This window comes from Papio anubis, chromosome 18 (assembly GCF_008728515.1).
Source record: "Papio anubis isolate 15944 chromosome 18, Panubis1.0, whole genome shotgun sequence".
NCBI lineage: Eukaryota > Metazoa > Chordata > Mammalia > Primates > Cercopithecidae > Papio > Papio anubis.
In genome coordinates this window covers 64,377,827-64,405,587 of record NC_044993.1, presented here as the reverse complement: position 1 = coordinate 64,405,587, position 27,761 = coordinate 64,377,827, and the positions used below count along the sequence as shown (strand labels likewise).

At 44.6% G+C, this 27,761-nt stretch overlaps 1 long non-coding RNA gene across 4 annotated transcripts in view; it reads right to left on the bottom strand.

The window, feature by feature from the left end:
- Positions 1-27,761, bottom strand: part of LOC110741995 — a 112,544-nt gene that overhangs the window by 27,573 nt on the left and 57,210 nt on the right. For 2 of the 4 annotated variants that reach the window (XR_004179850.1, XR_004179849.1), the window contains exon 1: positions 22,089-24,648. The exons of 1 other annotated variant lie outside the window; for it this stretch is intronic. This is a non-coding gene — a long non-coding RNA (uncharacterized LOC110741995). Of the gene's footprint in view, positions 1-22,088; positions 24,649-27,761 lie in introns of those variants that run through there. One more of the 4 variants, XR_002519137.2, reaches the window with a different exon arrangement.

The window sequence follows — 27,761 nt, the reverse complement described above, 5'->3', positions numbered from 1 at the left end:
TCTCCTACTTCCTTCCCACAGGGTGGTAATAGCAAAAGTGTAAATAGCCCTCAGGGAACAGCTGTGTGCTCCAACAGATGAACAACACGTTATAGTTCACAACGGTTGACTTTCTTGAGTATCTTCCATGTGCCAGGCACCTTTGAATACCATCTCCTCTAATCCTCACAAGTGCCCTGTGAATTGCTTATGCGGGTTTTATAGATGCAGAGGCTGAGATTCCAGAGAGCTAAGGTCCCTCGCCCCAGGTCCATAGCTAGGAAGTGCCCAGGCCTGGATCCAAACTCAGATCTGCTAGTTCTGCAGTACAAGCAGGTTACACTCCACTCTGCAGTCCCCAGCTCATACCAGCTTCCTCCCCTCCATCATTCCCATTCCCTTCTCCAGCCAATTACAGCCAAGTTTCACATCCAGTGATTTTGCAACTATCTTCTTTTCTTGTACAATCACTGGCTTCAACTGCCAATATCTTCCTTTGATGGCAAAAGAGAGGGTGACATGGCCTTCAGAGATTCAAAACTGGACAGAGCAACAGGTTGCAAACCCCAAAGCTTTGCTGGATTTTTAGCCAAAGAACTGGACAGAAGGATATCTGTGGCTTATCAGATGGCCCTCCTCCCACCGCATGATGGTGGCTGATGAAGGAACATGCTTGACAGTTCAGTTAGCTCTTTAATTACATGGAAAGAAGAGCCTTCAGAAGCCAGTCAATCAGCTGAGGAAGAAAGAGGCACGTCCGGCTTCAAATCAATGGCTGTTCCAGTCTCTTTCAACAAAGGCTTGATGTGTCATTTTCTATTGTCTGCAGTTAATGAGTCAGTTTGATCAGGCGTTGCTTCCGTGGCCTCCCTTGGATAAAGGGAGCTTGCTTAACTCTGGGGAATGCTCTCTGCTTGATAACGTTTCTCCATGCATTTCTCAGAGCATCTATCACTCTGAGAGTTGCTGTCTACTGAGTATCTGCTATGTGCCGGGCCGTGCATTGAGGACTCAGTATGTCTTAGCTCTTTTGATCTTCATGTCAACTACAGGAGAGAGGTTCTACTGGCTCCGTGGCCCTGCTCCTTACCAACTAGAAGCCTTTGGGCTTCTCTGTGCCTCTGTTTTCTCATCTGTTTAATGGGGGATAATAATAGTTCTGACCTCAAAGAATTGCAAAACTTTGATGAATTCGTGTTTACAAAGTGCTTAGAACAGTGTCTGGCACACAGTAACTGCCGGTAACGGTTTGCTACTTTTTTTTTTTTTTTTTTTTTTTGAGATGGAGTCTTGCTCTGTCACCCAGGCTAGAGTGCAGTGGCACGATCTCGGCTTGCTGCAACCTCTGCTGCCCGGGTTCAAGCGATTTTCCTGCCCCAGTCTCCCAAGTAGCTGGGATTACAGGCAGGTGCCACCACGCCCAGCTAATTTTTCTGTTTTTAGTAGAGACAGGGTTTCAGCATCTTGGCCAAGCTGGACTTGAACTCCAGACCTGGTGATCCACCCGTCTCGGCCTCCCAAAGTGCTGGGATTACAGGCGTCAGCCGCCGCGCCCGGCCTACATTTATTATTATCCTCATTTTTCAAGCAAGGAACCTGGGGTTGATAAAGATTAAGGAGGCTGACCAAGGCTCAGTGGTTGCCAGCCACAAAGCTGAGACTTAACACTGGTCTGTTTGACTCCAAAGCTAAGTTCTTACCACTGGATCATGAAAGGAGGAAAGAAGGAAAGGATACACAGCTGCTTCTGGGAAACTGCCCGAGCCCTGGGAACCCTGGAACTGGCTCTCACTTTACAAAGCCAAGAGCAGACCAGCAGTCAGCACGGAACTCAACTAGAGAGGATCTAGCCCAGAGGAAGGAGACCCTATCTCAGGGTTAGAGTGACCAAAAGGGCTGCTAGAGGAACTCCTCATCCTCAGAATAGAGGCCAAACTCTACCTTGGCATAAAAGCTCTCCTGAGCCCTCCAACCTTCCCGTCTTTATCCTCAGGTACCTCACGCACTCGAATCCCCCCATCTGCATCTCTACTCAGACCTGCCAGTGTCTTGAATTCTGTGTCTGTTCATACATACTCTTCACTCTACCTCAAATTCCTTCCCCTTCCCCATTTCTACCACACACACTGCCCTCTGAAACTCAGCTCTAGTGTCACCTACTCCAGGAAGCCTTCCATGACCACACTGCATGGGGCTAGATGCCTCTTTGGGGCTTCCACAGTACTCCCCTCCTTATTTTTTCAGCTTAAAATTCCCCTGTAATTATAAATCCATATTGTAATTATCTGTCTCTCTCCTAGGCCCTGGAACTCCTCTAAGGTCCAGCTCAGAGGCCAGCACACAGTAGGTGCTCAGGAAATATTTGTGAGTGAATGAGTTATTAAAGGATGGGTAGTCCACTTCGGTACCCTTCCATGTGCAAAAGGGACTTTATTAATTCTGTGGGTCCACATAGGGCTTGAAGACCCAGGGAAATATGCTGACACGTAGTGGGTGCACTCAGCCACACCTAAAAAGAGAATGGGCTGCAGGAACAGGCAAAGGACTCCACAAGGCTGGCGGTGTGCGAGCAGAAGCTGAAGGAATGCCCACCAGGGATGCCAGAGTTAATTTATGAATTACTAAGATGATGGCTGATGTTCTAATGCTTTCAGTCTATACTCAATCAACTCGAAATCTTCTCAAGCAACCTTAAGAATAATAATTATAGGCCGAGGCAGGTGGATCACGAGGTCAGGAGTTCGAGACCAGCCTGACCAACATGGTGAAACCCCGTCTCTACTAAAAATACAAAAATAGCCAGGCATGGTGGCACGCGTCTATAATCCCAGCTACACAGGAGGCTGAGACAGGAGAACTGCTTGAACGCGGGAGGCGGAGGTTGCAGTGAGCAGAGATCGCGCCACTGCACTCCAGCCTGGGTGACAGAGCAAGACTCCATCTCAAAAATAATAATAATAATTGTGATCGCCATCACCTATGAGGCACCTCGATGTACCATGCATTGTGCCATGCCTTTAACACACAGAGCGATCACCAGCCCTCCCTACATACATAATGCACAACTTAAAAATGTGTACAGAATTCAAATAATCAACTCCAATGTTGAGGGAGGAAAGGATAACATCTGTATACAATCTTCAATTTAACCTCATTTTTCTGATGCAATCTTCGACCATGTATTTCTATTTTCATATATGTCTTTTAATTGTATTCTTTTTTTTCACAACTGTGCAATGTACAATAAGCTAATCCCAAAGATCATCCAGCTAAAAGTTAAAGATCTGCTGTGTTAGGTGGCTTTTATGATTTTATAGTCTCATTTGTTTCTTTCGTTCTTTGGCTTGGTTGTATTAAGTTTATGAGACTCATGTTTCTTTACCAGAAAGATCAGCACTTCTTCTTTTTGCTTGGTTTTCTATAGTAATCACAAAAATGCAATAAAATATTAAAGTCCTTGGCACAAACACTGCTGCACAGGCAAAGACAGAGACCCTTCTGGAGAGGAATTTCTGCCACGGGGTCATCATCACATGAGCTTGAGATGGCCTTGCAGCCCCTGATACACAAAAACTCAAACTCCTGTGTAAGAAGTGGTGTATAGGTGTCCGTGTAAATGCCCCCAAAGCCCAGTTTTTCCCAAAGATGAATATGTGGCAACCAAAAGCTCTCAGTATGGGTATTATATTTATTTGTCTGATTGGATATTGTGGCTCAGAGCAGTCAAGTAACTCACCCAGAGTCCCACAGTCAATGAGAAACAGAGCTGGGAACATGAATCAAGGTGGAATTGAGCACCTATGTTTAATAACAATAGATGGTTTTTATTGAGCACTTCCTATGTGCCAAAGATTCTTCCAAGCACCATTTGTCTTTGACTTACTTAGTTCTCACAGCAACCCTAGGAGGAGTGCCCCATTTTACAGATGAGAAAACTGAGAGGCAGAGAGACCGAATGACTCACCAGTGCTCACCCCACTAAATGTGGTGGAGCCAGACTTTGAACCGGGAGAACCTGGCTTCCAAGACTCTCTCTTAAGTGCCAAGCCTCTCAGTAAGCCAAAATCTCCAAACAGACCCTGAGCACAAAGAACACCTCCCTCCCTGAATAAGGATTGACGACATGGCAGAGAGAAGCCAAGTGCCCTGAGGCTGGGTTGATTGTACGAGCTGCTATTTTCCTGCAGGGAAGCAGCTCTGCCATCAAAGGCTCCTGTCTGAGAAGCTGACCTTGCAGCACAAGGGTATCTGAGCCAGGGCCACAGCTGCTTTTCTAAGGCATTGCTCTGAGAAGCCCCTTCTGGAAATGCTTCTCCTGCATGCCTCATTCTCATGAGGGGCTGTCAGGCCTCAAAGAGCTGAATCAGGGATTTAATTGAATGCTGCGGAAAAAGGTGCTATGTGGGTCTCCATAGGCTCAGCTCTAACAGCATTTGCACTTTCGCCACTAAAGCACAAAATGCAAACCACTAGCCTCTCGGTGCAGGAAATGAAACAAGGGTGTAAAAAATCAGGAGATCTCAGATCAAGTTGAGGCATCCCTGACTCACTGGATGACCTGGGGCAAGTCACTTCACCTGTCCGAGCCTCAGGCTCTTGTGCATGTGGAGTGTGATGAGTCAGGGTTTCTCTAAACTCTCTGCCTCCAACATCCAGGGCTCCTGTGCCCACATACCGGAGGAGATACACATCATGAATTGGTTTGAGCTTCCCTCTGCGTATTGAATTTCAGGCCTACATGACTGGAACCCAAATGAGGAGGGAATCCTGAGAAACCAAGAACAGTGCTTTACAGGAGAATCTACAAAAGTCCCTAACTGCAGCAGTGACTGTATTTACCTGAATGGCTCCCAATATCTGATCAATTCCCTGGAATGATCCACCCCAGCTGCAGGTCCTATTATTGTTAAGAAATGGTACTTAATTGGATAGCATACTATGTGCTGATTATTTCACTTGCTACAACAACCTAAGAGATAGGTAAGAATAAGGACCATCAGAAAAAGGCGGAAACTGAGGCTTACATGCCGAAGGGCACATATATAATAAGTAGTACAGCTGGGACTAGACCTCACATTAATATGACCAAAGGTCTGTGTTCTCTCCACTACTTCTCCAATTCTCAAATAATCTTGGTCTTGCAAACCAAAGCAGCTTTGGCACAGCTCACATGTTTAATATTTGTTCAACAAGTATTCGGTAAGCACCTATTACGAGCCAGGTGCCATGCAAGGCACCAGAGATACAGCAATGATAGAGACTAACTCAGATTTTTGGCTTCAGAGGACCTCAATTGCTCCCATAGGGGGGACAATGAAGCTCCAGTAAGAGATAATCATGGTTCAAATGCAAATGAGACGTTGGCAGACACACACGGGAAGCATTCGCCTCCATTCTCATAAAAGAAAGCCCTTGATTGGTGGCGGTAAATGGATCCTGGGGAGGAGCAGGGGGAAATGTGTTCAAGCTGCATCGGTAGATTTACTGCAAAATGGAAAATGTTACTGAATGTAAAAATGCTGAAGATATGAAATTAAAATTGAATCACGAACACAAATCATTTCTGAGTTTCAGAAAAGTGTGAAGGTTGCCTGCATAAAATTTGCCTGGAAGATGGGGGAGATGAGGAACAAGTGGAAAAATAGGTGGGTTTGCATGCCAGCCCAGAGTATTTATCTCAAAACAGGGAATATTTTGCACATTTATAATGTTTAATATTTTATTCATCCATTCAGCAGACACATTATCTTGAGCAAAGGGGTATGAGATGAACAAGACCCAGTTCCTTTACTAAAGAAGCTCAGCAATGAATGGGGGAAGGGGCCTAACATATACACTGTAATACTAATATTTACAACATTGTTATGTTGTAAGGGTCGTGACAGGTATGAATGAAGTCCCATGAGCTCCACAAGAAGGAAGCAATTAATTCCAACCTAGAGGAACCCTATGGCTTTTCCTGGAAGTAGAGGCCCATGAAATGGGTGTCGGAGCAGAGAGACAAAGAGTGATCAAGATAAAGGGAATCAGATGCGCAGATGTGGAGGCTTGTTCATAGATTAATGGTTGAGTCAGGATGGTGAGCTGTAGACAGTGGGAAGATGGGACAAGAGCAGGTTTCTCAACCTCAGCACTATTGACATTTGGGGGTTGCATAGTTCTGTGTTGTGGTGCTGTCCTGTGCATTATGGTATGTTTAGCTGCATCCCTGGCCACTGCCCACTGGATGCCAACAACAAAAAACACTTAGTAATTCTAGTTTAAGAGGCCAGTGTAATAGAGGGGAGAGAAGATGAGAGGGGAAGAGAGGGAAGAGGAGGGGAGGTGAGGAGCATGAAAATGTCTTAGCTTTTATTACTCTTAAGTATTGACTAAGCTGAAATTAGTACATATTATAGCATTTGATCCTCTCCACAATGCCTGCAATTATGTAGCTTTGGGCTGAGTGTGGTGGCTCACACCTGTAATCCCAGCACTTTGGGAGGCCAAGGCAAGAGGATCACTTGAGGTCAGGAGTTCAAGACCAGCCTGCCCAACATGGCAAAACCCCATCTCTACTAAAAATACAAAAATTAGCCAGTCATGATGGTGGGCACCTGTAATCCCAGCTACTCAAGATGCTGAGGCAGGAGAATCACTTGAACCCAAGAGGCAGAGGTTGCGATGAGCCGAGATTGTGCCACTGCACTCCAGCCTGGGCGACAGGAGTGAAACTCCATCTTAAAAAAAATAAATAAATAAGGGATGTAGCTTTGGCCTAAGTAAGTATCATGCTTTATCCCAACTCCATATCTGTGCCTATTTTTGTTTTGCCTCTGTTTCCTCCTAAACTGTGTCCCATTCTGCAGCTATCCTGAGTGACCTGCCTCCCGGACCAGGCCACAGGCTGCCTGGGGGACCCTCATAGGTCAGGGTGAGGAAGGAAGACCAAACCACCTATTCCAGAGCTGCACGTCCATACTGTGAGTGCCAATGAGGCCCTGATGCCACCTCGGAGGTCTGCTGCAATGGCACTGTTGAATATTTTAAACAAGACAAAAGAACAAGATGCTGCAAGCCTGTCAGTGGCATACCATGGCCTTGTTTTACAAGATCCTTTCCTGTCTTGCCCCATTTGCCTTGCCAACCCAGTCTATTGCATTCCCCAGGCCCCTCATATCTCCTTTTGCCTTCAGACTTCTTTGCACACTGTGTTCTGTGCCTAGAGGGACCTCCCACCCCAGCCTCCTCACCCTGCCAACTCCACTCACCTTTCAGGTCTAAGATCACACATCACCTTTTCCAGGCAGTCTTCTCCATTGTCCAAGCCTGAATTGAGGCTCAACTCTAAGCTTCCATAATAGGCTACTTTATCATGGTTAGTTACTTGCGTGCCCACCCCTCATTAGACAAGGGGTCAGAAACTGCAGCTGGGAATGGAGTAAAATCTGTTTTGGTAAATGAAGTTTTATTAGAACACAGCCATGTCCCTTTTTTTACGTATTAGCAACAGCTGCTTTTGCACTACAAGAGTAGAATTAAATAACTGCAACAGAGACCATATGTCCACAAAGCCTAAAATATTTTCTATTCACTCCTTTACAGAAAAATTTTGCTGGCCCTTGCACCAGACTATGGGCTCTCTAAGAGGAAGAAAGCTGCCTTGTTCCTCAGTGTATTGCAATCAGCATCTAGTGCTGGGCCTGGGAGAGAAAAGCAGTTTAATGAATATTTGATGAATGGAATATTTGATGAATGTTGAGTACGTAAGTGTCAAGCTCCATGACAATGTGACAATGCTCGCACATAAGAGACACTTTTGGCAAGATAGTTCCAAATCAAAAGAAACAGTCTGATTGTATAAAACAAAATCAGCTCAGAAACATGCATGCCTACACACACACACACACACACACACACACACACACCTCTCAACAAAATGAATAGCTGGTGGTTGGTATGTTGAGTTCTAACTTAAAGGAGATGCTACAGAGACAGGTTGGGTTAAGGTAACTTCCTGCTATGAGCTTCTGTGATTTTTATTTGAATTTTCTTCCCATCCAATGTTTTGAACAAGAAAAATCAGTTGTTGAATTAAACCTGAATTTCATCAACCTAGAAATCTGAGATGAATAATCTAGACTTTTTTTTTTGAGTCTTGGAAGGAGGGAGAAAGGACAGTAAAGCTAACATTATCTATTAAGGATGAGCATGACTTCAGCTCCCCAAGCTGGAAATGCCTCCAAAAAATAACGCCTTGTCCCCCTTGTCCAGGTGATAAAGTTAAACTCCTTCTTCAGCAGTCATTTCATTTTTCTTGCCTTCTCAAAGCCCTCTTTGATCCACCTTCCCAAACTCTCTCCCTCTTCCAAACTCTAGTAGCACTTTGCTCCTACCTGTATTACAATCGCTTCTCAGACTTGCTTGCATGTCTACTTAATACGTCAAAAATGCATGACTCCCTTGGAGACCCCTGGAAAAAATGCAACACCTTATCTAAGAAAGGTACCCTGTTCCAAGCTCATTTAGCATTCAGCCGGGGCTGATTAGAGTTCTGATTATGATACTGGAATTACTTTTATTTCCAAGCATTAGTATTTAGGATCAGGTGGGCATTAGTCAACAGGGATTTAAAAGTAACAACGGAAAGGAAAGTTCTTCCCTACACACATACACGCACACGTGCATGCACACACACACGCGCACGCACACACACACACGCATCTTTCTTATCTTTAATTAGCTTTGCCCAGATTGATATGAAAACATTTCCAGACCCAGAAGTAATTTATCTTTTATGATTGTGAAAATCATTAGTTTTTTTAAGAGAATGGGATGCCAGAGATAAATTGAGTGAAACAATAGTTTCAGGGCTCTTCCAACAGCAATAAGTAGACAAAGACCTTGACTAAAATCAGAGACAATAACCGAAGCCAGGGCTGTTGAGTCATATAATTGTGCATTTTGGATTCCATTTCTGTCCCTCTCTAGATGTGCTACCTTGGGAGACTTAATAACCTCCTCTGAGCCTCCACTTCCAACTGTGTACACACACCTCACCTCACAGTTCATTCTTTGCTAAGTACAAGAGATTTTTTTAAAACATAAATCAATCCAGGAACCTATTGGATTAAAAGTTTTCAACATCTTCCCATTTAACTTAGAATAAAGCACGCACTCCAGAACATGCTCAGCAAGGACTCCAAAATGCCACGAGTGACGCATGTTCCTTCTATCCTCCTGCTCTGCCATCATCAGAAACTAGAGACCCTCATGGTCACAAGATGGCTGCACCAGCTCAGGGCTTTGCTTCCAAGTTCCAGGGAAAACGTAGGGAAGGGAGCAAAGGAAAAAAGGCATTAACAGTTGGGTCTGTCCCTTTTTATCACTAAAGTGATAACTTTTCTTTAGACTGCAACTTACAGATTATTGGCCAGAACTTTGTTACATTACCAATGTCAGTTTCAAGGAAGACAGTCTTCTTAGGTGAGTACTTTGCCTCCTGAACAAAACCAGGCTTTTGTTGATAAAAAGAAAGGGCGGTTAAAATGTTGGACTTGCCTGTAGGTTGTAGCAACAGTGAAGAGATTTTTGCAGCTCTAATTCAGGTCTCAAGTCAGCTGATTTTGAATTAATTTAAAGGGAGATCATCCTGACTTATTCAGGTTAAAACCCTTAAAAGAGGGACTGGGCTCCCAAGAGCTGAGAGAGCCTCCTTGCTGGCTTGATGAAATAGAAAATCATGTTGAGGAACCCCATATGGCAAAGGGATGAAGGAGGACTCCAGAAACTTCAGACTCTAGGACCAGATAGCTGCCTCCAACCAACAACCAGCAAAAAGCCATGATGCTCAATCATGCATCCATAAGGAAACGGATTCTGCCAAGAGGACCCAGCTAAGCTGTACTCAGACTCCTGACCCACAGAAACTGTGAGATAATACGTGTGGGTTTTTTTTATGCAGCCAAGATTGTGGCAATCATTGAAATGGAACTGTTGAAAGAATAAATGATAAGGGAGAGAGGGAAAAAGAGAACGGCTGAATTAAATGAGTGAATGTGTAAATGGGTAGGTGAATGCATGAGTGGAGAAATGGATGCATGGATGGGTGGGTGGATGATGGAGTAAATGTGGCAATAGATAGCTAATACTGTGCCAAACACACAGGTCTCCTTTCCGCCACTTTGATTGTGCTGTACCCTTTCATCCATCAAGGACTTCACTCAGGCTGTTATTTCTGCCAGATACAGCCTTTCCTCAGTTCCGTACAGAGCCAACGCATTCTCCTCCTTCAAATTCCAGCTCAAATACCCTTCTCAGAGATGCCTTTCCTCACCATTCAACCTAACTATCTCTTCATCACTCTCTATGCCTCATCTGCATCATAGAATCTAAACCAGTCAGCAATTACCTTTATTTACCTATTTGCTTCCTTGAAATTGTCTTTCTCCACTAGAATGTCACCTCCAAGAGGGAAGGGACTGTGTCTGCCTCCACAACACGTAGATCGGTTCCAGGCACTCAGTAAAGCTCAGGAAAAGACAACCCCCTCCACACACCCAAACTCCTGATGAGGTTTGCAAGCAGCTTAAAAGCAGGATTTCCAGCAGAGCACACCCCTGAATGATCCGTGAACATAGCAGAAGGTACTCCTGGTCCTTAGCTCTTCCTACAGCCTCCCTCTCCCCTCCCACACGCCTATTTGTATGGTCAGACAGAGACTTGCCATATTATTTCCCTCCCTCACACATTCACCCTTGTGATTTAACTGTATTTGTGTGGAATTTTGTGTTTTGTTTTGTTTTGAGATGGAGTCTCACTCTGTCACCCAGGCTGGAATGCAGGGCACGCTCTCAACTGACTGCAACGTCCGCCTCCCGGGTTCAAGCAATTCTCCTGCCTTGGCCTCCCAAGTAACTGGGATTGCAGGCATGCACCACCACACCTGGCAAATTTTTTGTATTTTTACTAGAGACGGGGTTTCACCATGTTGGCCAGGCTAGCCTTGAACACCTGACCTCAGGTGATCTGCCCGCCTCGGCCTCCCAAAGTGCTGGGATTACAGGCGTGATCACTGCGCCCAGGCTGTATTTGTGTATTTAACTGTAAGTTACTGCCTCATAAAAGCCAGCAGGAATTTGGAGAGGGGGAGAAGATGCCCTAGAAATATGAACATACTGTTCACCTCCTACAGTTCATCTCCACATTGTTCTCATATGTTAAAATGAGACAATCTACCAAGGAGAAGGGGGCATCTTGTCTATATGTACCTGACCATCAAATAATACAATCGAGGAGTTGCACATTAATATGAAATAAGAGCCTTCAAAATTTCCAGAAGGGTCATTAGAAATTGTTTCACCCACCCCTTTTAATCTAAACAGGTGTATTGTTGAACACAAGCCCTGAGGAGCCCTCTGTACACTGCTCTGTGGGCAAAAAAAGTGTGGCAAATGTGAGTTCCACATTCTTCTCTTGGGGGCTCATGGTGAATGTTAGTGTGGTGGTCTGGAGGTGGCAACTGGCCTCACCCCTCTGCCCCTCTGGGTTCTGAACCACCCACAAGCCAGAGGAGGAATGAAATGCTTTGTTATCCCCAAATGCAGAGTTTCTGGCATATTTGGGATGAATGACCTACGGTAAAGGAAGGCTTTGTGTTACTTCACTAGGAAGTCTGGAATCCAGACATTGACTTCTGCTTTGACAATATATGGACCAGATGTTCTAAAGGAATTCTCTACACAAGACAACTAAATCCTAAAGAAAATAAAATTTTATTGGTGGGATTACAAGAAGCAAGGGAAATCTCCAAGGGGCCAAAAAATTACGTTGAAGCTTAAGCAGATCAGACAAACATGCATAAGGGAACATCAGTGTGACAATCAAGCACAAGTCTCGGGATAAGAGCAAGATGTGGGGATTGGACCTGACCCTCCACTATTAATCCAAGTAGCTAAAAACAGACAGTGCCTGTGGCTCTCGCAAGGCAAAAATGCAAAATCCTCTCTGAAGGAAAGCATTCTTAATCTATGTCCTCAGTATTCTCACAGATTAAGATTGGCCCAATATAAACTCATTAATGAGCAAGCAACAAAAAATGAGCAGACACACTTGAAACCAAAGAAAATACATAAAATAGAACTATAATTATTGAAATTAGAACTCAGTAGGTATGGTTTTTCTTAAAAAAAAAAAAAAAAAAGCAAATTATCCACAGCTAAAAAGGGAAATTCATAAACTGGAAGATAGAGAGCAACACAAAGGCAAAAATAAGAAAATAAGACATTCAGAGCTGTGAAGCACAGAATGTGATATTCTAACATATATTCTAATTCGAATCCCAGAAAATAAAACAGAGAGAGAATAAAAATGACGCTATATTTGAAAAGGCAAAAACTGGGAGTTTTCCAGGACTAGTAAAGACATGAATCTACAGATACAAGAGTACCATTTACACCAAACTGACTAAGTAAAAAGAAGCCTGTTCCTGGATACATTGTGATAAAGCTACAGAATATCAAAGACAAACAGGAAGTCTTAAAACCAGCAGCAGATGGAAGAAATCAGCAACAACCCCCAGCACAGATGTAACAGTTAGACCAGCAACAACTGGACATTTTTTAACAGTAGCAACAGAAGTCATCAAAATTCTCTCTTCATCTAGTTGAGAAAAAGAGAACTGTCAAGCTAGAATAGCAGATCTAACAAAACTGTCTCTCAAGAATAAGAGCAAAATAAGGACATTTTCAGACTTATAAAAACAAAGATTTAACCAATAGGCCAACTAAAATAATTTCTAAAGGATGTAGTTGAGAGAGAATGAAAACGAACCCAAATAAGAAGGCCTGAGATTCAAGAAGATTAGCAAAGGGGAAAAAGGATAAAACATGTAGGTTAATCTAAAGAACCATTGTATTCATAAAATATAGTTGCCTAACAAGTAGGCTTAATAGAAAGAACTAAAGTCCTTAGCAACAAGAATGTGTCAATTAGGAGAGAAATGACCAGGGTTGAAGTAGTCCAAAATCCTCGTATCATCAGTCAGGGTGGGAAGGTGATGACAGTCAAAATACCAACATTACAGCCTGGGCAACACAGTGAGGCTCTGTCTCTAGAAAATAAAAATAAAAAATAAATTATCTAGTTTTGGAGGTGCATACCTGTAATCCAAGCTACTCATGAGGCTAGGAGATAGGAGGATGCCTGGAGCCCTGAAGTTTGAGGCTGCAGTGAACTATGATCATGCCATGGCACTCCAGTCTGAGTGACAGCCTCTAAAATTTAAAAAAAAAAAAAAAAAGATACTGACATTAAAAGTTAAACTGACATTAAAAGTAAAAGATACTGACATTAAAAGTGTCATGTGCATAGTAAAATTTCAAAGATAATAATTTAAAGAGTAAAAACAGAAGTTATAACGTCCATCTCAGGAAAGAAAAAGAAGTAATAAGAAAAAAAACTTAATTTGTATAGACCAGAAAAGATAAATTATATATATGTAGTATATATATATATATATATACACACACACACACTGCAGTACCAATGAAACCTCAAAAAAGTTAAAATAGGAGAAACAATCCAAATAGATCAATAATCACAATAAATGTAATTGAAATAACCATCTCAGTTAAAAGAGATTATCAAATTGGATGGGGTGGGGGCAGGGAATCCAGCTATCTGCTGTTAAAAAAAAAAAAAAAACGCTAAAACGTAAAAATATAGGAAGGTTTTAATATAGAAAGTAAAGAAATAGACAAAGATATTAGGCAAATACTAATAAAATAAAGGCGAGTGGCCATATTAACACCAAATAAAATAGCTTTTTAGTAAAGACTATATATTAGGGATAGAGAGAATCACTGCAAAATAATAAAGCATTTGCTTCTCCACGAAGATATGATTCTGAGAATATTTGCGTCTAGTCAAATAACTTTACAATATATACTGCAGATGCCTCTTCATACTTCTCTATGAAGGATCTCAGCTGGCCTCACCCTAACAAGTGTGGAGAGAAAAGACTGTGGGTACCCAGGTCACCTGTTGGACACAGTATCCCCAGCCCTGGTAAAAACGGCCAAGATATGATAACTTCTCCCCATCTTTCTAGAGATATGAGTCATTCTTCTTTGAATGAGAGTAAAGAGGTCAGAGCTGAAGCTTCTTTCCCATAATCCCTTGAGAAGGCAGAAGTGTTAGATTAAGTTCCTACTTTACAGGCTGGGGACAGGAACACTGAAAAGAATAAAGAAACAATTTGTAGCTGGGTGTGGTGGCATGTGCTGTAGTCCCAGCTACTTGGGAGGCTGAGACGGGAGGATTGCTGGAGCCCAGGAGATCGAGGCTGCAGTGAGCGATGATCACACCACTGCACTCCAGCCTGAGTGACACACCAAGACCCTGTCTCTAAAAAGAAAAAATTAAAAGAGAAACAATTTGAATTGAAAAGGCAGAAACCTTGAGTTTGTTGAACCTAATATTCCTCTGATTTTTTTTTTTCTTAACACAGATCTACAGAATTTTGGCAAACAGAGACCTGATCCAACCCTCTCATTTCAAAGATGAGAAAACAGAAAACGCACAGAGAGGTCACGTGGGTTGCCCGAACTCATACAAATAATGTATTTGCATGTACATATAATCATTAATATTCACAAGGGGACCCGCGAAAGATTGTGAAAACTAATGAATTTAAATGTTAAAGTGGCAAATTCTCCCTCAATAAAGAAAAAAGCCTCTATCAAACAGCTCCACTAAATTAAAAAATGCACTCCAATAGGTCTGCTTTCCCTCCGCCAAAGGCTAGCAAACAAGAAAGGCGTAGCATGCTGTGCACGGCATTGAAATGTCAGATAGCTGCTGACTCCAGTAATTCATCACTGAATTGAAAGCATTACATATGGGAAGAGCAAAAATCTAATTCCAGCTCATTTCAATAAGAATTGATCTAAGGGTTCATTACCTAAAGTAATTTTTACTAACACAACTTTGAACGCATCCTCCAACAAGGGTTAGAATCTCTCCCATGACAGCCGGAGTTGATCAGGGGAAATTTTCATGCAGATAAATGCCGCCTGCTAAGTTGCCGATTCCTTGCGTTCAATTTAACTAAGTTGTTTTTCTGTTTTAATGTTTGCTTAATGTTGGAGAGGAAGGTTGGAGAGGGCTGGGAAAACTGGAGTTAGGGGTTATTTTTAAAAGAGATCTAGGGGCCAGGTGCAGTGACTCATGCCTGTAATCCCAGAACTTTCAGAGGCAGAGGCAGGAAGGGTGCTTAAGCCCAGGAATTCAACACCAGCCTGGGCAACATAGCAAGACACTGTCTCTAAAAAAAAAAAAAAAAAAAAAAAAATTAAAATTAAAATTAAAATTAGTCAGACATGGTGGCATGCACCTATATAGTCCCAGGAAGGCCGAGGTGGGAGGATTGCTTAAGCCCCAAGTTCAAGGCTCCAGGGAGCTGTAACCATGCCACTGCACCCCAGCCTGGATGACAGAGTGAGATCCTGTCTCAAAAAAGGGGTGGGGGAGGGGATCTAGGATCTCAAATGCAGATTCATTTGTCTCCATGAGCTGTGCGGCCTTAACTGCACTTCTCTAACTCTAGTCCTTCATCTATAAACATACTTATATTTCATGTGATAATTGAATAAGAAAATGATGTAAAGCACTTCACAGAGGTTAAAGTTCTTGATGAAAGGTAGCTTTTAAAAAGCTCATAAACCGTTTGCTAGTTCATGATCTCAAGATATTAATACGTACCTGGCCTGACAGCCTTTAAAAGAGTGAATGAATGTGTGTGGTATGCAATGACTGTTAGTTCCAATAGTTCCAATCTCCTCCCCTTTGAGTGGGCTTAAGTGAAATCCTCCAAGATCCAAATGTACCGAGGCTTGTGTCTGATTGGCCCCAGCAGTGAGACTCAAACTTTCATCAAGAATCTTAACCTCTGCTAGCTGGACCAAGATACCTGATTCCTTAAGCAAAAGAAACAATTCCTCTATCTCTTTCTTCTTTTTTTCTTTTTGAGATGGAGTCTCACTCTGTCACCCAGGTTGGAGTCCATCGGCTCAATCTTGGCTCACTGCAACCTCCACCTCCTGGATTCAAGCGATTCTCCTGCCTCAGCCTCTCAAGTAGCTGGGATTACAGGCGCATACCACCACACTCAGCTATTTTTTGTATTTTTAGTAGAGACGGGATTTCGCCATGTTGGCCAGGCTGGTCTTGAATCCCTAACCTGAGGTGATCCACTTGCCTCAGCCTCCCAAAGTGCTGGGATTAAAGGCATGGGCCACCCCACTCAGCCTCCTCTCTTATTAAATAGGTTTTTCTAGGCTCAAAGAACAGACCTCTGGCTAAATTCAGAAGTTCTCAACTTTGAATACTCACTGCGATGATCAGATGAGGGAGTGGGGGGCTTCGAAAAACCCTGTGCCTAAGCTGTACCCAAAGCCAATTAGATTCTCTGGGCATGGGACCCAGATGTCAGTATTTTTTAAAGCTCCCAGATGCAACAACAAAAAATAAAATAAAATAACCCAATTAAAAAATGGGCAAAGGACTTGAATAGGCATTTCTCCAAAGATGGTATATAAATGGTTCTATGTTCCTGGAACAGGGGAGCCAAGACAGGATGTGGTGGGAGGTGGGCTAGGAAGATTTAGTCCTCAGAGTTCTGCCACGCACGGGTTTGAGGGCAATGGGGAGGGAGCCTTGGAACGTGTTAAGCAGATGAGTAATCTAGTCAGATTGACATTTCTGGAAAATTACTCTCACTACAAAATAAAGAGTAGGTTGGATGGCGTGTGACCAGAGGCAGAAAGACCAGTTAGGAGTCGATGGGTGGACCCAAGGTCAAACGTTTCTAGGACAGTGGTTCTTACACATGCCTGGAAATCTTCTTCAGGGCTTGCTAGAACACAGATTGCCGGGCCCTGCTCCCCGTCTCTTTGATTCAGCAGCCCCAGGGTACAACCAAGAATTCGCATTTCTAACAAGTCCCCAGGCAATGCAGGTACTGCAGGTCTGGGGACCTGACTTTGAGAACCACTGCTCTAGGTGGTAGTGATGTTAGAAGGGCGGTTCGTTTGGAAAGCAGCTTCACAGTTCTAGGTTGGTGGTTCTAGGTCAAGATTTAATGCTGCCTGCACATTAAAATCACCTGGAGAGCCTGGGCCCCACCATACCCCCCTTCACTGATTCATCCGATCTGGGGTAAGGTCTAGGTGTGAGCACTGAAAAGCCCCCAAATGACTCTAGTGTGAAATCGGGGGTGAAAACCAATCCTTGCTGCTCAAAGTGTGGTCCACGGCCCAGCATCTTCAGCACTATCTGGGAATGAATGAGAGCTGCATCCCAGACCCATGGAACCAACCATTCTAACATAATTTTCCAGTGGTTCCTTTGCACGTGAAAGTTTGAGAAGCATGGATGTAAATAGCATCTGGCCTGAAATGGGATTCCAGAAACAGCTGGAAGCACAGGGGAGGTGGAATCCAGCCCCCAGGATGATAACCCGGACAAGGACTCTGGGGAGAAGACAGATTCATTCATTTATTCCAATGGACTATATTGACCTTCACTGTGTGCTGGGCATTGTGCCAAGTGCTACAGAAATATGAGGCAGGCACCTGGCCTCAAGGCCAAGAAGACACGACAATAAAAAAATGAAAGGCCAAGAGCTCTCACGCTGAAGCTCTAGAGGTGCTTCTGAACCACGGCCAGGTCAGCAACTCCAACACCAGCTCCCTGAGAGCAAGGACGTCTCCCCGGCACACGACATGCCAGGCACCTGCCAGATTTCCATAAATGTTTGCTGAAAGAATGCCAAATTCGGTGGCATTGGAGGTGGACCTTCCAGGTGGGGAAAAATTACTATGGGCAGAAATGAGCCAGGACCCCCCAGGGCCAAACCTGGTTATGGCAAAGGCCAGGATGTATGCGAGGGACCACAGCACATGATGCCATTTGGCTGGATCTAGATCTGGTCAGCACTCTTTCTCTGCACAGAGCCAGAGAGTAAACATTTCAGGCCTTGTGGGCCATGCAGTCTCTGTTGAAACAATTTGACTCGGCCCGATAGTGTGAAAGCAGACATAGACAATCAGTAAACACATGGGTGGCTGGATTCCAATCAAACTATCTACAAAAGCAGGCTGCAAATCAGATTTGGCCCGAAGGCCCCTGATCTAGAACAAGAGAGGAAAAAGCTGGAGATGAAGCCGCAAAGGTAAATTGGAGGTCGTTAGGAGATCACAGAAGACCTTGGCTACCAAGCAAGGTAGGGCAGACCTTGAATCAGCAGTGGGAAGCTCTGTGTTGGACATCAAAGTGAAAGGGTCAGCTTGGAGAACTCCATCAGACAGAAATGTGTGAGATAAGATCAGGAGCTAGGGGAGGAGAGGTGGGGTCAGGGGGACCTTTAGGAGATTTGGGGTGGTTCCCAAAGTTCTGGACAACCAAGAGCCAGAGCAGTGGCACTCAAAGAGAAAAACTGGGGTGCAAGAGATGCTTTGGTGGCCAAGGGTAGGGAAAGAAAAGGAGGGGTTGGTTGGAAACAGTGCATTTTCTGGTCACTGGGGTGATGAAGAGCATGCTGCAGGCAAAGACAGGGAAGCTGGCAGGATCTTGGGGAGTGAGGATCTGGATCTGGAAGCTCAGGGAAAGCATGTTGAACCCAGCAAAATCCGAATCTGAGACAGCATGAGGCTCCCCATCAACTCCCCATCCCCCCACCCTCCCACCCCAGCACACGCAAGTGCAGAGGCAGCTGGAGACAACATTTGAGAAAAGCAAGAGAAAAAGGTTAAAATGCAGGGCTAGACTGGCTGCTGTTGTTCCCAAAGATAGGAATCTGAGAGATGGAGCTCACCCCAGGCTGGGGTGAATCCTGGCATTCCGGGGCCAGAAGGAGCTTCAGAGCAGCACTCCTCAAACCTCAATGTGTCGCAAACCCCCTAGAGAGGCTGTTAAGTAAGATTCTGCTGCAGCAAGCTGAACGAGAGGCCCAGAGCTTGCAATTCCAACAAGAGCCCAGTGGTGCCGATGCTGCTGGCCCAGGATCACACTTTGAAAATTGAGACCATGAACTCATTCCTTTAACTTCTGTTGTCACCCAAACAACAGTGAGAATCACTGTGCTACCATTTGTTGAGTGGCTAATACACACTAGGCCCTGGAGATACTGAGAAAATAGCAAAAGGAACTAACCTTTGAGCCCTTGCTATGAGCCAGGCACTGCCCTCAGAAACCCCCATCTGTGACTCATCCATTCCTCGCAGGGGAAGGACCTGCCATGAGGCGGGCTTCACAAGTGCCCCCGTTCTCCAGACGATTTAATGGCCTGAGCACAAGGCAGCCACAATGCAGAGCTAGAACTCCATCGTTGCACCCAAAGAGGACAGCAACGGACCACCTATGCAGGCTATGAGTCCCCCTAACTGAGGCCACCTCTCTGGGAAAATTTAAAACTAAGGCAAGCTCTTCAACTACATTGGACTCAAGGCATCATGAATCTTCTAAGTGAGGTGCGGTGCAGGGATCACGTATCTGCTAGCATCAGGGACACCCACGGGGCCATGTGGCTAGGATTTCACCCACGGACAATTCTTTCACTTTGCTTCTGAGACACTAAAGCACTAAGCCCTTAGAAGAGACACTTCCACGGAGCCCCTGTAATGCAAATAAATACCCCCAAATAAAAGGGAAATGATCTGGTGGAGAATTTTGTAGCTGGTGCGTATTTGATGGGCTTGATTTTCAGAAGCGACTCCCAGCCCCTTCGTCAGGGTCCTGGGGTGCGGTCCCCGCCGGGCGTTGCGACACTACCACCTAGTGGCAATGCGGAGATCTGCTGCGGAAGTCGAAGCGTCCAAACCCCCAAAACAACAGGGGAGGCTGCATTCTGTTAACACCAGTCTGGGCGGTGTCTGTTTTTAGCTGGGTCTCTCCTTCTGTGCCACTTTCATCATGGAAACTGGCTCTCTAGGCCCAAAAAAAGCTGCGACGTGCTTTGCAAAAGCTGTTTGAGGGCCAATTTTAGCTGCATTTCTTGGAATTTGGGCTCCCAGGAGGAAGGAGGGATGTGCGGTTTCAGGAAGCTGTGCATCTTCTTCCTGGAGGCTGTTCTGGCCATGAGATCATGGATCCCTTCGGGTTCTGCACTGCACCCTGCAAAGGAGTATTTGGGTTTTATACGCAGCAGCAACTGTGTCCTGAGAGCTTTACCATGTACTATCAAGAGCTTTCTTTATGTGAATCATGTCATTGATGTTTCCAGATAACCCTACAAAGACATTTAGAATTATGCCCATTATACAGATGAGGAAATCAAGAGTTGGGAAAGTGACTTGGCCAAGGTCATAGAGCTGGTACCTACCAGAGCCATGATTTCAACTCCAGAGTTTGTCCTCTATACCCAGAACCCAAACAATGCGATGGATCAAGCGTTGAAAGTCCTGGGTTCACCCACACTCTGCTGCCAATTCACTGACTTTGAGCAGGTCATTTAACCTCTCTGGGTCTCATTTTCCTCGATGATAAAACGGGTGTGTTCCTCATAGATCCTGCTTCACAAGGTTGTATGAGGATCCAAGAAGAAATGTGATATCCTTTCATTCAGTGGTTCTGTTTCCTGGCCAGGGGGACATCAGACTCCCAGAGTCTTCCACAGATTCCAGGAGATAGATGGGAATAGGCTCAGGATCCTGCAATATGAAAGTCTGCTCCATGAGCTGGGGACTGCCATTTGTCTCATTACCGTTGTGCAAACAGCTTAGTTAGCCCCTGGTAGGAAATTGAAGAGATGACCACCTACTATGTGTCAGGTCCTTATGCTATGCATTGGGGGTGCAAACATAAGTGAGACATAGAGATCATGGCCATGTGGCAGAGATTGACAGGTAGCCATGTGGACCCCTATACATTAAGGACGGTGATGGAATAGACATGGGGTGGAGGAAAGGGATATGGAATCATAGAAGGACCCCAACTACCTTGAGACAATAGGTGCCAGAGAAGCCTTCCTAGAAGATCTGACTCTAGTGGAGCCCACAAAGCTGTTAATCAGGTAAGAAAGGGAAGAAAAGAAGACTCTTGAGAGATCTGCAAGCCACATGACATGCCAGTGCCATGGAGGTCAACCTGACCCAAAGACAGAAGCTTTACCAGACTGCACCATCTCCAGAATCCCAGAAATCTCTCAAGCTCCTTCCCTTCCCCCTGCTTTCCAAAGCAACCAAGTCACTATTCACCTAATAACAAACAACAACAACAAAATTCGCCTTTGTCCGTATCAGCCAAGGTCCAATTTCATGCCTTAAGATTTTGGATAGGTCATTGGAAGGCTATCCATCCCTGCTGCCCCCATGCCAAGCCTCAAAATGCTAAATTAAATATAGGTAAAATGACAGGCTCACTTTTCCCATCTTTTACCTTGCTTGCAGATGGCTGTCACCTAGCCAGGGACCTGCAGGTACAACTGTTTAATACTTCAGTGGTTCTTCACCGGGACAATGTTGTCCTCCAGGAAATAGCCAGCAATGTCTGCAGACATGTTTGGTTGTCATAACCAGCAGGTGGGAGAGATGTAGCTACAAGCGTCTGGTGGGTAGAGGCCAAGTACACTGTTCAACATCCCACAGTGCGCAGGACACCCCCTACCACAAAGAACGATGTGGCCCAAGACACCACTAGTCCAGAGGTGGAAAAACTCTGTTGTATCCTGTGTTGAGCTGACCATGGAGGGCACTAAAGGAAGCCATCAGGCCGCTGCTGAGCCATTCAGAGTCCTCCTGGATAGATATGGAGGGAAAGGGGATGTGAAGTTTTCTATCTGACTTTATTTTCACTATATTGCATTAGTCGTCCATGTGGTCTTCCCATCACCAACCACCAACACTGCCCCAATTCCTGAGGAAGATCAGATGGTATCTCAGCCCTTCCCTATTCTCCATTCATTCTACCCACATGGAGTGAACACCTAATGCATGCCAGGCACAAAATGGTGACTAAGGCATAGCCTCTGCTCTCAGAAGCGTTCGGTCTCCTGCAGAAGGCAAGTTTGGCCCCTTATGTGACTGGAGAAACAGGACACCAGGTGCCACAACTCCAGGGGCGCTACCTCTCACCTTGTAGTCTATGGGAATGGCGCCCCTGGAGGACGGCTTCAGAAAAGCAGGTGAAGTTGCCTCTTTGGGGTTGACCAACATAGCAGTCTCTGAAAGGCTAGAAAACAGGAAAAGGCAGATGAGTGGGGATGGGGAGCCTTAGCTGTGCCTTAAAGGCAATGGGGGAGGACAAGGGACAGACAGAGAATAATATGGACAGAGAGTAGAATGAATGAACAGATGTTAATAGATACAAAACCACTATAATAGGCGTTGCAATACCACTTTAGTATATAAAGCTCACTCAGGACTTACAAAGTGCTAGGGGCCTTCATGAATTATCTTGCTTTGCCCAAACATGAACCCTGGAAATAGATATCATTATCATCTGCAAATTGCAGATAAGGAAGGTGAGGCTCCCTAATTAGATATTTTACTCAAAGCTGCCCAACTCAAAGGTGGCAGAGCACGAATTGGACTGTGAATGTTGATCATACGAACTTGGTCATTCTTGTCACACCCAACTAAAAAAGAGTTGAGAAATCAGGTGAGGGAAAGGCACTCAGGACGCATAATATTGCTGCAAGAATGTTATTCTCTGCAAGTCCAGCTGCTGAGACTGCCTGTTGTAACCTGAGACGAGTTTTATCGATAGCTGCTGAGATAAAGTGCTGCAACTCTAGGACTAATTTCATCTACTGCCATCTCCCACCAATTAAGCTTGCCAGCTCCCCAGAAACTTGTAAAGCCAATGAACATTCTCAAAGAGCAATACATAACATTTCTCTTTGGCATAAAACCTCCAACCTCCTCTTTGTTCTTCAAGTGTACCAAGGTCTGTCCAGTCTGTGTGCATGCCCCAAACTGCAATTCTTTCTTCCCAAATAAAACATTAAATTAAGAAATTCATCACTGCATTTTTATTTTGACTTTGCCAGAACCCATGGAGTTTAATTCCAAAATCTATATGCTTAACAGCTCCCCTATTAGCTGAGAAGAGAACTGTTCAAAAGCCCAGTAAGCAATGAGCATATGAGAGTTCAGGGAGCTAGCTGAAGCAGAAGATGTACTGGAAGAAGTAAAGAGACAGGCTCTGAAAAGCATCAAATGCTGAGCTAAGCAGCCTGACCCTTGACACTGTAGAATTGGGAAGGCACATAGTTTTCCTCCTGTGATCTACCCTAGTTGATAGCTAGCTATGGGGAGAAGCAGTAAGGAGAGGAGTTTGAGGCTTGCTGTTATTGATTAGTGATGTCTGCCTTGAGTGTAGGAATGGGAGATAACAGCATACTTAGCCTAGACTTGCCATTCCTGATGTGGGCAATAAGGAGCCATTACAAGTTTCTGAGCAAGGAGTGCTCTAGTAGGACTACTCAGGCTATGACATGAAGAGTAGAGATCAAAGCAGAGAACCCTGGGATTCCATGGAAAGCAGCATTTTCTTCAAAATATGAAACCTGCAAAAGGCAACCTGCTCCAACAAACTTGATCAAATATTTTTACAATTATCTCCACTCCCTGAATTCTTGTTTTAACTCTACTAACCTCATTCAAGAGTTCCAAGGAACTCCAGCACTGCTTTCCCCCCACCCAAGAATATTCCTCATTATAATTTTGTTCTCATATAACTTTGACTAATTAGAACACTTGGGAAGGAAGGGGTGGCAGAAAGGCTCAGGGAATCACGAGAATAAGCAAGAATTATTTAATCACCACATGGTTAATCTAAATTACTATCCACAGTGTCCCAACATGGAGATATCTTCTCCAAAAGGTGCCTTATTGAGAGGCGTGGAGTGAGGTGGCCAGTAGCCAAAGACCACCTCGAGGTGTCCCTCCCACAGCACACAAGCCAAAGAGTTCCTGTGCTGGTCAGAAAAAAAACCCTGCCATGGCAAAGTCAACTGCCAGGTATTAACAAGACAGACTAAAATCACAAAACAGAGACACAGGAATGAATCTTTACAAATTCCTTCAACAAGTGCTTTTAACATCCCTACTGTGTGTCAAAATACCTTAGAAGTAATACAGACATCTTCCCACTTTATGTTGAATCCATCCCACACCATCCATAGTGGACCATGGTGACTAATGTCTTCAGAAGCCCAGCACATTTTCCTCCATTCCCCTTCTTCTAGTAACTTCTAGTAATTTCTACTCCCAATCACTGGGATGGACATATGACCCAGTCAGACCTGGCCAATCATGCTCAGTGATTGCTCTGGGGGTGGACCTATGATCTGAGCAGAGCCATACAGAGTCCTCTCCTGAGACTTTCTCTTGTAGTCAGGGTTATGAAGGAGGATGTGGAATCAGGAGCAATGGTGGCCATCTTCCCCACCACATGGACAAAGCAGAAGATGGAGCCAGGCAGAGGGAAGCAGACAGTCTCCACCTCCTTCAATTCTGCAAACTATCTGAGAATTCTTCCTGACTACATGAACCAACACATTTCCTCCCTTACTGATATGGGTTGACTGTGCCCCCAGCCAAATCTCATCTTGAATTGTAGCTCCCATAATTCCCACATGTCGTGGGAGGGACCCGGTAGAGGATAATTGAATCATGGCTGCAGTTTTCCCCATACTATTCCCGTGGTAGTGAATAAGTCTCACGAGATCTGATTTGTTTTGTTTTGTTTGTTTTTCTGAGACAGAGTTTCGCTCTTGTTGCCCAGGCTGGAGTGCAATGGTGCAATCTCGGCTCACCACAACCTGCACCTCTGGGTTCAAGCAATTATCCAGCCTCAGCCTCCCAAGTAGCTGGGATTACAAGCATGTGCCACCAAGCCTGGCTAATTTTGTATTTTTAGTAGAGACAAGGTTTCTCCATGTTGGTCAGGCTGGTCTCAAACTCCCGACCTCAGGTGATCTGCCCGCCTCTGCCTCCCAAAGTGCTGGGATTACAGGTGTGAGCCACTGCGCCCAGCGAGCTGATGGTTTTATAAGGGGTTTCCTCTTTCACTTGGTTCCCATTCTGTCTTGTCTGCCACTATGCCTTTCACCTTTCACCATGATTATGAGGCCTCCCCAACCACATGGAACTGTGAGTTCATTAAGCCTCTTTTTCTATATATATTACCCAGTCTTCGGTATGTCTTTATCAGCAGCGTGAAAATGGACTAATATACTTGCCATAAGCTATCATCTCACCCCAGTTAAAATGGCTTCTATCCAAAAGACAGGCAATAACAAATGCTGGTGAGGACCTGGAGCAAAGGGAACCCTTGTACACTGTTGGTGGGAACATAAACTAGTACCACCACCATAGAGAACAGTTTGGAGGTTACTCAAAATACTAGAAGTTTCCAGAATAGTTTTGACTGATACATCATCCACGACTCACATCTCCATTTGGTATCCTCTAGGGATTGGGGAACTGATGGGGGACTCACTGTCTTGAGGTAACCCTTCTACTTTGAGGCACTTTGTCAGAAATCTCTTTCTTAGAAAAAGCCAAATTTTGCCTCATGGGTCCTCCAACCCTTGAACTCTGGTTCTGCCCTCTGGAGTTCCCCAGTCTGAATCTATGACACTGCTGTATAGTATCTGCTAAATATGCATTTGCAAGATGCATGCCTTCCCTCAGGCACATCACACACACACACACACACACACACACACACACACCCCAAGCCTCCTCTTTGCTTGGATGAGCACCTGAGTTCATTCTACTGTTCTGCATTTGACATGGTATAATGGTGCATCTGCATTCAGGCAAGGCTGGATCTAGGGGAACACTTGAAATAAATCACCAGGACACTATCTCACCTTTTCTTTGTTCTAATTTCTTCAGTCTTGGCTGTGTTCACAGATAAACTCTTTCCACCTAGAAAATGAACCTGACAGCTCACACATCATCTTCACAGCTGATTATACCAATTCACAGAAAGCAGCTCTCCCATGATGGGAAGGGTTCCAATTTGTCCAAGGTGGTGAAGGGGGGCTAACATGCTTTTGTTGAGCCAATCATTGTGGCCAGAGGAATTGGGAATTCCTGTGGCCACTCATGGGTGATGTGCCCATCTCTTAGTAGGAGGAAAGCAGGGAAAGGCTCCCAGCATATTGGATGTTACCAGAAAGCTGGGAGGAGAGGAATGGGAGAAAGGCAGAGGAAGTTGGCTTCAGAAGGGAACGCTCTAGTAAATAGTATCTGATCTACATGATTTGCAGAACTTCCACCTTCTAGGTCCTCTCCTGGACGTGGTTCGAGCATCACCCTCCATGGGTGGTACCTTGGTCTGAACCAGGTCAGGAAACATCATTTCATTATCACCTTCTTTTGTAGTTTATTGAACCAACCGAGACTCACATTATCCCCTTGGAAGTCACATTTCATCCTCACTCCCACTGAAGTTACAAGCAACATGCATGCACACACACACATGCAGGACACACAGCACATGTGCAAACACATACACAGACACATACATAGATTCACAAATATAAACACATATTTTATATTTATACATAGACACATAAACACAGACATGCATACACTGATATGAACATACAACGTAAATATGCATGCATATGCATGTACACAAACATAAACACACAGCGATCCACATATACACACGTGCAGGCACACACGTATGCATACACACAAAGATACACATACACATATGCATACACACAGATGTACACATATAAGCACATTAACATATCTATACAAAAACACATACACAAACACATGTACACACCTACACAGACATACACACACACACTCAGAAGCACACAGAAACATGTATACACACATGCACATACATACACAGAGAGATATATACACTCACACAGAGACACATGTAAACACATCTACACACATACACATACACAAGGGCTCATCACATGAGCTGCTGAGAACAAAAGAACTCCTTACTCACATCACCTGGTATGAAGACCCCACACGCCCACATGCCTTCAGGTCCATTCTCACTGCAAATAAGACTCCCTAGTTAAAAAAAACCAAACCATGGCCAGGAGCGGTGGCTCACACCTGCAATCCCAGCATTTTGGGAGGCTGAAGAGGGCAGATCACAAGGTCAGGAGATCGAGACCATCCTGGCTTATACAATGAAACCCCGCCTCTACTAAAAATATAAAAAATTAGCCGGGCATGGTGGCACGTGCCTGTAGTCCCAGCTATTCGGGAGGCTGATGCAGGAGAATCACTTGAACCCAGGAGGCAAAGGTTGCAGTGAGCTGAGATCGCACCACTGCACTCCAGCCTGGGCAATAGAGCAAGACTCCGTCTCAGAGAAAAAAAAAAAGCCATGTGGTTCCCTGCCCACCTCCCAGAGCCTTCAGCCTAGCATTGGCTTCTCCCATCACCATGGAAACCACACCACCCCCAGCACTTGCCGTTCAAGAACTTTTGTGGCATTCCTGAATGTCAAAATGACATTGATATTTTCCAGAGAGGTGACCCTAATTTTCAGTTCAACTCAAAGGACTCCTTGAAGATAGAAAGCAGGCTGACTTCTCTGGCCCCGGGTGAGTCACCAGGGAAGGAAGGCAATGTTGTTGGTCTGCTTTCTTTTGTGTTCCTGATCAGTTACAGCATTTTATGTTATAAAATGGGCCTCAGGAATACAATCATGATTGATAACATTGTGTGTTTTGGAAAGATGAGTGCTCCGAGGCTCCGAGAAATTAAATAATCAGCCTAAGGTCACACAGCAGAACTAAGACTTCT